The sequence below is a fragment of the Anopheles nili genome, assembly GCF_943737925.1.
Source record: "Anopheles nili chromosome X unlocalized genomic scaffold, idAnoNiliSN_F5_01 X_unloc_5, whole genome shotgun sequence".
Classification (NCBI taxonomy): Eukaryota; Metazoa; Arthropoda; class Insecta; order Diptera; family Culicidae; genus Anopheles; species Anopheles nili.
In genome coordinates this window covers 472,501-485,000 of record NW_026525511.1, presented here as the reverse complement: position 1 = coordinate 485,000, position 12,500 = coordinate 472,501, and positions in this window count along the sequence as shown.

The following is a 12,500-nucleotide window of genomic DNA, read 5'->3' as shown; positions in this document are numbered from 1 at the left end:
TTTGCAGTTTTCCATGGGGTATTTTGTATGGGGAAAACCGACCCATGCCCGTACCTCCGTACCTAAGCGTCTGACGGTCTTGGACCCCTTTAGGTAAAAGTTGCATTCCGTCGAGCTGAACATTTCACTAGAACATCGCGAAACGATCCGACGACTCCTTCTGGGAGTTTTTGGGGTCGGAAGGTTTTCTGGGACTTAGTCTCTGGAGCAACATTTCTGAAGCTCGGCACGAGCAACCACGCACGTGTCTTATATCTCCGTAAGTAAGTGTCTGACGGTCTTGGACACCTTTAGCAAAAAGTTGCCCCCTATCGAATGGAACATTTCACTAGAACACCACGAAACGATCCGACCACTCCTTCGACCTGTTTTGGGGTTTTGCAGTTTTCCATGGGGTATTTTGTATGGGGAAAACCGACCCATGCCCGTACCTCCGTACCTAAGCGTCTGACGGTCTTGGACCCCTTTAGGTAAAAGTTGCATTCCGTCGAGCTGAACATTTCACTAGAACATCGCGAAACGATCCGACGACTCCTTCTGGGAGTTTTTGGGGTCGGAAGGTTTTCTGGGACTTAGTCTCTGGAGCAACATTTCTGAAGCTCGGCACGAGCAACCACGCACGTGTCTTATATCTCCGTAAGTAAGGGTCTGACGGTCTTGGACACCTTTAGCAAAAAGTTGCGCCCTATCGAATGGAACATTTCACTAGAACACCACGAAACGATCCGACCACTCCTTCGACCTGTTTTGGGGTTTTGCAGTTTTCCATGGGGTATTTTGTATGGGGAAAACCGACACATGCCCGTATCTCCGTACCTAAGCGTCTGACGGTCACAGACCCCTTTAGGTAAAAGTTGCATTCCGTCGAGCTGAACATTTCACTTGAACATCGCGAAACGATCCGACGACTCCTTCTGGGAGTTTTTGGGGTCGGAAGGTTTTCTGGGACTTAGTCTCTGGAGCAACATTTCTGAAGCTCGGCACGAGCAACCACGCACGTGTCTTATATCTCCGTAAGTAAGTGTCTGACGGTCTTGGACACCTTTAGCAAAAAGTTGCGCCCTATCGAATGGAACATTTCACTAGAACATCACGAAACGATCCGACCACTCCTTCGACCTGTTTTGGGGTTTTGCAGTTTTCCATGGGGTATTTTGTATGGGGAAAACCGACCCATGCCCGTATCTCCGTACCTAAGCGTCTGACGGTCTTGGACCCCTTTAGGTAAAAGTTGCATTCCGTCGAGCTGAACATTTCACTTGAACATCGCGAAACGATCCGACGCCTCCTTCTGGGAGTTTTTGGGGTCGGAAGGTTTTCTGGGACTTAGTCTCTGGAGCAACATTTCTGAAGCTCGGCACGAGCAACCACGCACGTGTCTTATATCTCCGTAAGTAAGGGTCTGACGGTCTTGGACACCTTTAGCAAAAAGTTGCGCCCTATCGAATGGAACATTTCACTAGAACACCACGAAACGATCCGACCACTCCTTCGACCTGTTTTGGGGTTTTGCAGTTTTCCATGGGGTATTTTGTATGGGGAAAACCGACACATGCCCGTATCTCCGTACCTAAGCGTCTGACGGTCACAGACCCCTTTAGGTAAAAGTTGCATTCCGTCGAGCTGAACATTTCACTTGAACATCGCGAAACGATCCGACGACTCCTTCTGGGAGTTTTTGGGGTCGGAAGGTTTTCTGGGACTTAGTCTCTGGAGCAACATTTCTGAAGCTCGGCACGAGCAACCACGCACGTGTCTTATATCTCCGTAAGTAAGTGTCTGACGGTCTTGGACACCTTTAGCAAAAAGTTGCGCCCTATCGAATGGAACATTTCACTAGAACATCACGAAACGATCCGACCACTCCTTCGACCTGTTTTGGGGTTTTGCAGTTTTCCATGGGGTATTTTGTATGGGGAAAACCGACCCATGCCCGTATCTCCGTACCTAAGCGTCTGACGGTCTTGGACCCCTTTAGGTAAAAGTTGCATTCCGTCGAGCTGAACATTTCACTTGAACATCGCGAAACGATCCGACGCCTCCTTCTGGGAGTTTTTGGGGTCCGAAGGTTTTCTGGGACTTAGTCTCTGGAGCAACATTTCTGAAGCTCGGCACGAGCAGCCACGCACGTGTCTTATATCTCCGTAAGTAAGTGTCTGACGGTCTTGGACACCTTTAGCAAAAAGTTGCGCCCTATCGAATGGAACATTTCACTAGAACACCACGAAACGATCCGACCACTCCTTCGACCTGTTTTGGGGTTTTGCAGTTTTCCATGGGGTATTTTGTATGGGGAAAACCGACCCATGCCCGTACCTCCGTACCTAAGCGTCTGACGGTCTTGGACCCCTTTAGGTAAAAGTTGCATTCCGTCGAGCTGAACATTTCACTAGAACATCGCGAAACGATCCGACGACTCCTTCTGGGAGTTTTTGGGGTCGGAAGGTTTTCTGGGACTTAGTCTCTGGAGCAACATTTCTGAAGCTCGGCACGAGCAACCACGCACGTGTCTTATATCTCCGTAAGTAAGGGTCTGACGGTCTTGGACACCTTTAGCAAAAAGTTGCCCCCTATCGAATGGAACATTTCACTAGAACACCACGAAACGATCCGACCACTCCTTCGACCTGTTTTGGGGTTTTGCAGTTTTCCATGGGGTATTTTGTATGGGGAAAACCGACCCATGCCCGTATCTCCGTACCTAAGCGTCTGACGGTCTTGGACCCCTTTAGGTAAAAGTTGCATTCCGTCGAGCTGAACATTTCACTTGAACATCGCGAAACGATCCGACGCCTCCTTCTGGGAGTTTTTGGGGTCCGAAGGTTTTCTGGGACTTAGTCTCTGGAGCAACATTTCTGAAGCTCGGCACGAGCAGCCACGCACGTGTCTTATATCTCCGTAAGTAAGTGTCTGACGGTCTTGGACACCTTTAGCAAAAAGTTGCGCCCTATCGAATGGAACATTTCACTAGAACACCACGAAACGATCCGACCACTCCTTCGACCTGTTTTGGGGTTTTGCAGTTTTCCATGGGGTATTTTGTATGGGGAAAACCGACCCATGCCCGTACCTCCGTACCTAAGCGTCTGACGGTCTTGGACCCCTTTAGGTAAAAGTTGCATTCCGTCGAGCTGAACATTTCACTAGAACATCGCGAAACGATCCGACGACTCCTTCTGGGAGTTTTTGGGGTCGGAAGGTTTTCTGGGACTTAGTCTCTGGAGCAACATTTCTGAAGCTCGGCACGAGCAACCACGCACGTGTCTTATATCTCCGTAAGTAAGGGTCTGACGGTCTTGGACACCTTTAGCAAAAAGTTGCCCCCTATCGAATGGAACATTTCACTAGAACACCACGAAACGATCCGACCACTCCTTCGACCTGTTTTGGGGTTTTGCAGTTTTCCATGGGGTATTTTGTATGGGGAAAACCGACCCATGCCCGTATCTCCGTACCTAAGCGTCTGACGGTCTTGGACCCCTTTAGGTAAAAGTTGCATTCCGTCGAGCTGAACATTTCACTTGAACATCGCGAAACGATCCGACGCCTCCTTCTGGGAGTTTTTGGGGTCCGAAGGTTTTCTGGGACTTAGTCTCTGGAGCAACATTTCTGAAGCTCGGCACGAGCAGCCACGCACGTGTCTTATATCTCCGTAAGTAAGTGTCTGACGGTCTTGGACACCTTTAGCAAAAAGTTGCGCCCTATCGAATGGAACATTTCACTAGAACACCACGAAACGATCCGACCACTCCTTCGACCTGTTTTGGGGTTTTGCAGTTTTCCATGGGGTATTTTGTATGGGGAAAACCGACCCATGCCCGTACCTCCGTACCTAAGCGTCTGACGGTCTTGGACCCCTTGAGGTAAAAGTTGCACTCCATCGAGCTGAACATTTCACTAGAACATCGCGAAACGATCCGACGACTCCTTCTGGGAGTGTTTGGGGTCGGAAGGTTTTCTGGGACTTAGTCTCTGGAGCAACATTTCTGAAGCTCGGCACGAGCAACCACGCACGTGTCTTATATCTCCGTAAGTAAGGGTCTGACGGTCTTGGACACCTTTAGCAAAAAGTTGCCCCCTATCGAATGGAACATTTCACTAGAACACCACGAAACGATCCGACCACTCCTTCGACCTGTTTTGGGGTTTTGCAGTTTTCCATGGGGTATTTTGTATGGGGAAAACCGACCCATGCCCGTACCTCCGTACCTAAGCGTCTGACGGTCTTGGACCCCTTTAGGTAAAAGTTGCATTCCGTCGAGCTGAACATTTCACTAGAACATCGCGAAACGATCCGACGACTCCTTCTGGGAGTTTTTGGGGTCGGAAGGTTTTCTGGGACTTAGTCTCTGGAGCAACATTTCTGAAGCTCGGCACGAGCAACCACGCACGTGTCTTATATCTCCGTAAGTAAGGGTCTGACGGTCTTGGACACCTTTAGCAAAAAGTTGCCCCCTATCGAATGGAACATTTCACTAGAACACCACGAAACGATCCGACCACTCCTTCGACCTGTTTTGGGGTTTTGCAGTTTTCCATGGGGTATTTTGTATGGGGAAAACCGACCCATGCCCGTATCTCCGTACCTAAGCGTCTGACGGTCTTGGACCCCTTTAGGTAAAAGTTGCATTCCGTCGAGCTGAACATTTCACTTGAACATCGCGAAACGATCCGACGCCTCCTTCTGGGAGTTTTTGGGGTCCGAAGGTTTTCTGGGACTTAGTCTCTGGAGCAACATTTCTGAAGCTCGGCACGAGCAGCCACGCACGTGTCTTATATCTCCGTAAGTAAGTGTCTGACGGTCTTGGACACCTTTAGCAAAAAGTTGCGCCCTATCGAATGGAACATTTCACTAGAACACCACGAAACGATCCGACCACTCCTTCGACCTGTTTTGGGGTTTTGCAGTTTTCCATGGGGTATTTTGTATGGGGAAAACCGACCCATGCCCGTATCTCCGTACCTAAGCGTCTGACGGTCTTGGACCCCTTAAGGTAAAAGTTGCATTCCATCGAGCTGAACATTTCACTAGAACATCGCGAAACGATCCGACGACTCCTTCTGGGAGTTTTTGGGGTCCGAAGGTTTTCTGGGACTTAGTCTCTGGAGCAACATTTCTGAAGCTCGGCACGAGCAACCACGCACGTGTCTTATATCTCCGTAAGTAAGGGTCTGACGGTCTTGGACACCTTTAGCAAAAAGTTGCGCCCTATCGAATGGAACATTTCACTAGAACACCACGAAACGATCCGACCACTCCTTCGACCTGTTTTGGGGTTTTGCAGTTTTCCATGGGGTATTTTGTATGGGGAAAACCGACCCATGCCCGTATCTCCGTACCTAAGCGTCTGACGGTCTTGGACCCCTTTAGGTAAAAGTTGCATTCCGTCGAGCTGAACATTTCACTAGAACATCGCGAAACGATCCGACGACTCCTTCTGGGAGTTTTTGGGGTCCGAAGGTTTTCTGGGACTTAGTCTCTGGAGCAACATTTCTGAAGCTCGGCACGGGCACCCACGCACGTGTCTTATATCTCCGTAAGTAAGTGTCTGACGGTCTTGGACACCTTTAGCAAAAAGTTGCGCCCTATCGAATGGAACATTTCACTAGAACACCACGAAACGATCCGACCACTCCTTCGACCTGTTTTGGGGTTTTGCAGTTTTCCATGGGGTATTTTGTATGGGGAAAACCGACCCATGCCCGTACCTCCGTACCTAAGCGTCTGACGGTCTTGGACCCCTTTAGGTAAAAGTTGCATTCCGTCGAGCTGAACATTTCACTAGAACATCGCGAAACGATCCGACGACTCCTTCTGGGAGTTTTTGGGGTCGGAAGGTTTTCTGGGACTTAGTCTCTGGAGCAACATTTCTGAAGCTCGGCACGAGCAACCACGCACGTGTCTTATATCTCCGTAAGTAAGTGTCTGACGGTCTTGGACACCTTTAGCAAAAAGTTGCCCCCTATCGAATGGAACATTTCACTAGAACACCACGAAACGATCCGACCACTCCTTCGACCTGTTTTGGGGTTTTGCAGTTTTCCATGGGGTATTTTGTATGGGGAAAACCGACCCATGCCCGTACCTCCGTACCTAAGCGTCTGACGGTCTTGGACCCCTTTAGGTAAAAGTTGCATTCCGTCGAGCTGAACATTTCACTAGAACATCGCGAAACGATCCGACGACTCCTTCTGGGAGTTTTTGGGGTCGGAAGGTTTTCTGGGACTTAGTCTCTGGAGCAACATTTCTGAAGCTCGGCACGAGCAACCACGCACGTGTCTTATATCTCCGTAAGTAAGGGTCTGACGGTCTTGGACACCTTTAGCAAAAAGTTGCGCCCTATCGAATGGAACATTTCACTAGAACACCACGAAACGATCCGACCACTCCTTCGACCTGTTTTGGGGTTTTGCAGTTTTCCATGGGGTATTTTGTATGGGGAAAACCGACACATGCCCGTATCTCCGTACCTAAGCGTCTGACGGTCACAGACCCCTTTAGGTAAAAGTTGCATTCCGTCGAGCTGAACATTTCACTTGAACATCGCGAAACGATCCGACGACTCCTTCTGGGAGTTTTTGGGGTCGGAAGGTTTTCTGGGACTTAGTCTCTGGAGCAACATTTCTGAAGCTCGGCACGAGCAACCACGCACGTGTCTTATATCTCCGTAAGTAAGTGTCTGACGGTCTTGGACACCTTTAGCAAAAAGTTGCGCCCTATCGAATGGAACATTTCACTAGAACATCACGAAACGATCCGACCACTCCTTCGACCTGTTTTGGGGTTTTGCAGTTTTCCATGGGGTATTTTGTATGGGGAAAACCGACCCATGCCCGTATCTCCGTACCTAAGCGTCTGACGGTCTTGGACCCCTTTAGGTAAAAGTTGCATTCCGTCGAGCTGAACATTTCACTTGAACATCGCGAAACGATCCGACGCCTCCTTCTGGGAGTTTTTGGGGTCGGAAGGTTTTCTGGGACTTAGTCTCTGGAGCAACATTTCTGAAGCTCGGCACGAGCAACCACGCACGTGTCTTATATCTCCGTAAGTAAGGGTCTGACGGTCTTGGACACCTTTAGCAAAAAGTTGCGCCCTATCGAATGGAACATTTCACTAGAACACCACGAAACGATCCGACCACTCCTTCGACCTGTTTTGGGGTTTTGCAGTTTTCCATGGGGTATTTTGTATGGGGAAAACCGACACATGCCCGTATCTCCGTACCTAAGCGTCTGACGGTCACAGACCCCTTTAGGTAAAAGTTGCATTCCGTCGAGCTGAACATTTCACTTGAACATCGCGAAACGATCCGACGACTCCTTCTGGGAGTTTTTGGGGTCGGAAGGTTTTCTGGGACTTAGTCTCTGGAGCAACATTTCTGAAGCTCGGCACGAGCAACCACGCACGTGTCTTATATCTCCGTAAGTAAGTGTCTGACGGTCTTGGACACCTTTAGCAAAAAGTTGCGCCCTATCGAATGGAACATTTCACTAGAACATCACGAAACGATCCGACCACTCCTTCGACCTGTTTTGGGGTTTTGCAGTTTTCCATGGGGTATTTTGTATGGGGAAAACCGACCCATGCCCGTATCTCCGTACCTAAGCGTCTGACGGTCTTGGACCCCTTTAGGTAAAAGTTGCATTCCGTCGAGCTGAACATTTCACTTGAACATCGCGAAACGATCCGACGCCTCCTTCTGGGAGTTTTTGGGGTCCGAAGGTTTTCTGGGACTTAGTCTCTGGAGCAACATTTCTGAAGCTCGGCACGAGCAGCCACGCACGTGTCTTATATCTCCGTAAGTAAGTGTCTGACGGTCTTGGACACCTTTAGCAAAAAGTTGCGCCCTATCGAATGGAACATTTCACTAGAACACCACGAAACGATCCGACCACTCCTTCGACCTGTTTTGGGGTTTTGCAGTTTTCCATGGGGTATTTTGTATGGGGAAAACCGACCCATGCCCGTACCTCCGTACCTAAGCGTCTGACGGTCTTGGACCCCTTTAGGTAAAAGTTGCATTCCGTCGAGCTGAACATTTCACTAGAACATCGCGAAACGATCCGACGACTCCTTCTGGGAGTTTTTGGGGTCGGAAGGTTTTCTGGGACTTAGTCTCTGGAGCAACATTTCTGAAGCTCGGCACGAGCAACCACGCACGTGTCTTATATCTCCGTAAGTAAGGGTCTGACGGTCTTGGACACCTTTAGCAAAAAGTTGCCCCCTATCGAATGGAACATTTCACTAGAACACCACGAAACGATCCGACCACTCCTTCGACCTGTTTTGGGGTTTTGCAGTTTTCCATGGGGTATTTTGTATGGGGAAAACCGACCCATGCCCGTATCTCCGTACCTAAGCGTCTGACGGTCTTGGACCCCTTTAGGTAAAAGTTGCATTCCGTCGAGCTGAACATTTCACTTGAACATCGCGAAACGATCCGACGCCTCCTTCTGGGAGTTTTTGGGGTCCGAAGGTTTTCTGGGACTTAGTCTCTGGAGCAACATTTCTGAAGCTCGGCACGAGCAGCCACGCACGTGTCTTATATCTCCGTAAGTAAGTGTCTGACGGTCTTGGACACCTTTAGCAAAAAGTTGCGCCCTATCGAATGGAACATTTCACTAGAACACCACGAAACGATCCGACCACTCCTTCGACCTGTTTTGGGGTTTTGCAGTTTTCCATGGGGTATTTTGTATGGGGAAAACCGACCCATGCCCGTACCTCCGTACCTAAGCGTCTGACGGTCTTGGACCCCTTTAGGTAAAAGTTGCATTCCGTCGAGCTGAACATTTCACTAGAACATCGCGAAACGATCCGACGACTCCTTCTGGGAGTTTTTGGGGTCGGAAGGTTTTCTGGGACTTAGTCTCTGGAGCAACATTTCTGAAGCTCGGCACGAGCAACCACGCACGTGTCTTATATCTCCGTAAGTAAGGGTCTGACGGTCTTGGACACCTTTAGCAAAAAGTTGCCCCCTATCGAATGGAACATTTCACTAGAACACCACGAAACGATCCGACCACTCCTTCGACCTGTTTTGGGGTTTTGCAGTTTTCCATGGGGTATTTTGTATGGGGAAAACCGACCCATGCCCGTATCTCCGTACCTAAGCGTCTGACGGTCTTGGACCCCTTTAGGTAAAAGTTGCATTCCGTCGAGCTGAACATTTCACTTGAACATCGCGAAACGATCCGACGCCTCCTTCTGGGAGTTTTTGGGGTCCGAAGGTTTTCTGGGACTTAGTCTCTGGAGCAACATTTCTGAAGCTCGGCACGAGCAACCACGCACGTGTCTTATATCTCCGTAAGTAAGTGTCTGACGGTCTTGGACACCTTTAGCAAAAAGTTGCGCCCTATCGAATGGAACATTTCACTAGAACACCACGAAACGATCCGACCACTCCTTCGACCTGTTTTGGGGTTTTGCAGTTTTCCATGGGGTATTTTGTATGGGGAAAACCGACCCATGCCCGTACCTCCGTACCTAAGCGTCTGACGGTCTTGGACCCCTTGAGGTAAAAGTTGCACTCCATCGAGCTGAACATTTCACTAGAACATCGCGAAACGATCCGACGACTCCTTCTGGGAGTGTTTGGGGTCGGAAGGTTTTCTGGGACTTAGTCTCTGGAGCAACATTTCTGAAGCTCGGCACGAGCAACCACGCACGTGTCTTATATCTCCGTAAGTAAGGGTCTGACGGTCTTGGACACCTTTAGCAAAAAGTTGCCCCCTATCGAATGGAACATTTCACTAGAACACCACGAAACGATCCGACCACTCCTTCGACCTGTTTTGGGGTTTTGCAGTTTTCCATGGGGTATTTTGTATGGGGAAAACCGACCCATGCCCGTATCTCCGTACCTAAGCGTCTGACGGTCTTGGACCCCTTTAGGTAAAAGTTGCATTCCGTCGAGCTGAACATTTCACTAGAACATCGCGAAACGATCCGACGACTCCTTCTGGGAGTTTTTGGGGTCGGAAGGTTTTCTGGGACTTAGTCTCTGGAGCAACATTTCTGAAGCTCGGCACGAGCAACCACGCACGTGTCTTATATCTCCGTAAGTAAGGGTCTGACGGTCTTGGACACCTTTAGCAAAAAGTTGCCCCCTATCGAATGGAACATTTCACTAGAACACCACGAAACGATCCGACCACTCCTTCGACCTGTTTTGGGGTTTTGCAGTTTTCCATGGGGTATTTTGTATGGGGAAAACCGACCCATGCCCGTATCTCCGTACCTAAGCGTCTGACGGTCTTGGACCCCTTTAGGTAAAAGTTGCATTCCGTCGAGCTGAACATTTCACTTGAACATCGCGAAACGATCCGACGCCTCCTTCTGGGAGTTTTTGGGGTCCGAAGGTTTTCTGGGACTTAGTCTCTGGAGCAACATTTCTGAAGCTCGGCACGAGCAACCACGCACGTGTCTTATATCTCCGTAAGTAAGTGTCTGACGGTCTTGGACACCTTTAGCAAAAAGTTGCGCCCTATCGAATGGAACATTTCACTAGAACACCACGAAACGATCCGACCACTCCTTCGACCTGTTTTGGGGTTTTGCAGTTTTCCATGGGGTATTTTGTATGGGGAAAACCGACCCATGCCCGTACCTCCGTACCTAAGCGTCTGACGGTCTTGGACCCCTTGAGGTAAAAGTTGCACTCCATCGAGCTGAACATTTCACTAGAACATCGCGAAACGATCCGACGACTCCTTCTGGGAGTGTTTGGGGTCGGAAGGTTTTCTGGGACTTAGTCTCTGGAGCAACATTTCTGAAGCTCGGCACGAGCAACCACGCACGTGTCTTATATCTCCGTAAGTAAGGGTCTGACGGTCTTGGACACCTTTAGCAAAAAGTTGCGTATAACCATCCTCGTCAATACTCTCGAACACTGTAACTCGATCCGACCACTCCTTGGTATACTTTTGTGGGTTGCCAGTTTCGGTTGGGACTTAGTCTCTGGAGACCAAATTCTGAAGCTCGGCGTGGGTACCGACTTTTCGTGCACGTCCGAGGGCCTCGAGCGCCCCGAGAACCCGGACCTTCAGGATTTTGGCCATTTTTGGGGGTGCACAAAAGTGTTCGTAATCAACCTCGGATTGTACTTTTCATCATCTAGGGGCACCGTAGGGACCGAAAAAAGTGGTTTCGCATGATAGTCCACCTCGACCCATGTCGACCCTTGCGCGACCCCGACCTTCAGGATTTTGCTCTACGGAAGGGGGTCGACTTGTGCGCAACCCCGACCTTCAGGATTTTGCTCTACGGAAGGGGGTGCACAAAAGTGTTCGTAATCAACCTCGGATTGTACTTTTCATCATCTAGGGGCACCGTAGGGACCGAAAAAAGTGGTTTCGCAAGATAGTCCACCTCGACCCATGTCGACCCTTGCGCGACCCCGACCTTCAGGATTTTGCTCTACGGAAGGGGGTGCACAAAAGTGTTCGTAATCAACCTCGGATTGTACTTTTCATCATCTAGGGGCACCGTAGGGACCGAAAAAAGTGGTTTCGCATGATAGTCCACCTCGACCCATGTCGACCCTTGCGCGACCCCGACCTTCAGGATTTTGCTCTACGGAAGGGGGTCTACTTGTGCGCAACCCCGACCTTCAGGATTTTGCTCTACGGAAGGGGGTGCACAAAAGTGTTCGTAATCAACCTCGGATTGTACTTTTCATCATCTAGGGGCACCGTAGGGACCGAAAAAAGTGGTTTCGCATGATAGTCCACCTCGACCCATGTCGACCCTTGCGCGACCCCGACCTTCAGGATTTTGCTCTACGGAAGGGGGTCTACTTGTGCGCAACCCCGACCTTCAGGATTTTGCTCTACGGAAGGGGGTGCACAAAAGTGTTCGTAATCAACCTCGGATTGTACTTTTCATCATCTAGGGGCACCGTAGGGACCGAAAAAAGTGGTTTCGCATGATAGTCCACCTCGACCCATGTCGACCCTTGCGCGACCCCGACCTTCAGGATTTTGCTCTACGGAAGGGGGTCTACTTGTGCGCAACCCCGACCTTCAGGATTTTGCTCTACGGAAGGGGGTGCACAAAAGTGTTCGTAATCAACCTCGGATTGTACTTTTCATCATCTACGGGCACCGTAGGGACCGAAAAAAGTGGTTTCGCATGATAGTCCACCTCGACCCATGTCGACCCTTGCGCGACCCCGACCTTCAGGATTTTGCTCTACGGAAGGGGGTCTACTTGTGCGCAACCCCGACCTTCAGGATTTTGCTCTACGGAAGGGGGTGCACAAAAGTGTTCGTAATCAACCTCGGATTGTACTTTTCATCATCTAGGGGCACCGTAGGGACCGAAAAAAGTGGTTTCGCATGATAGTCCACCTCGACCCATGTCGACCCTTGCGCGACCCCGACCTTCAGGATTTTGCTCTACGGAAGGGGGTCTACTTGTGCGCAACCCCGACCTTCAGGATTTTGCTCTACGGAAGGGGGTGCACAAAAGTGTTCGTAATCAACCTCGGATTGTACTT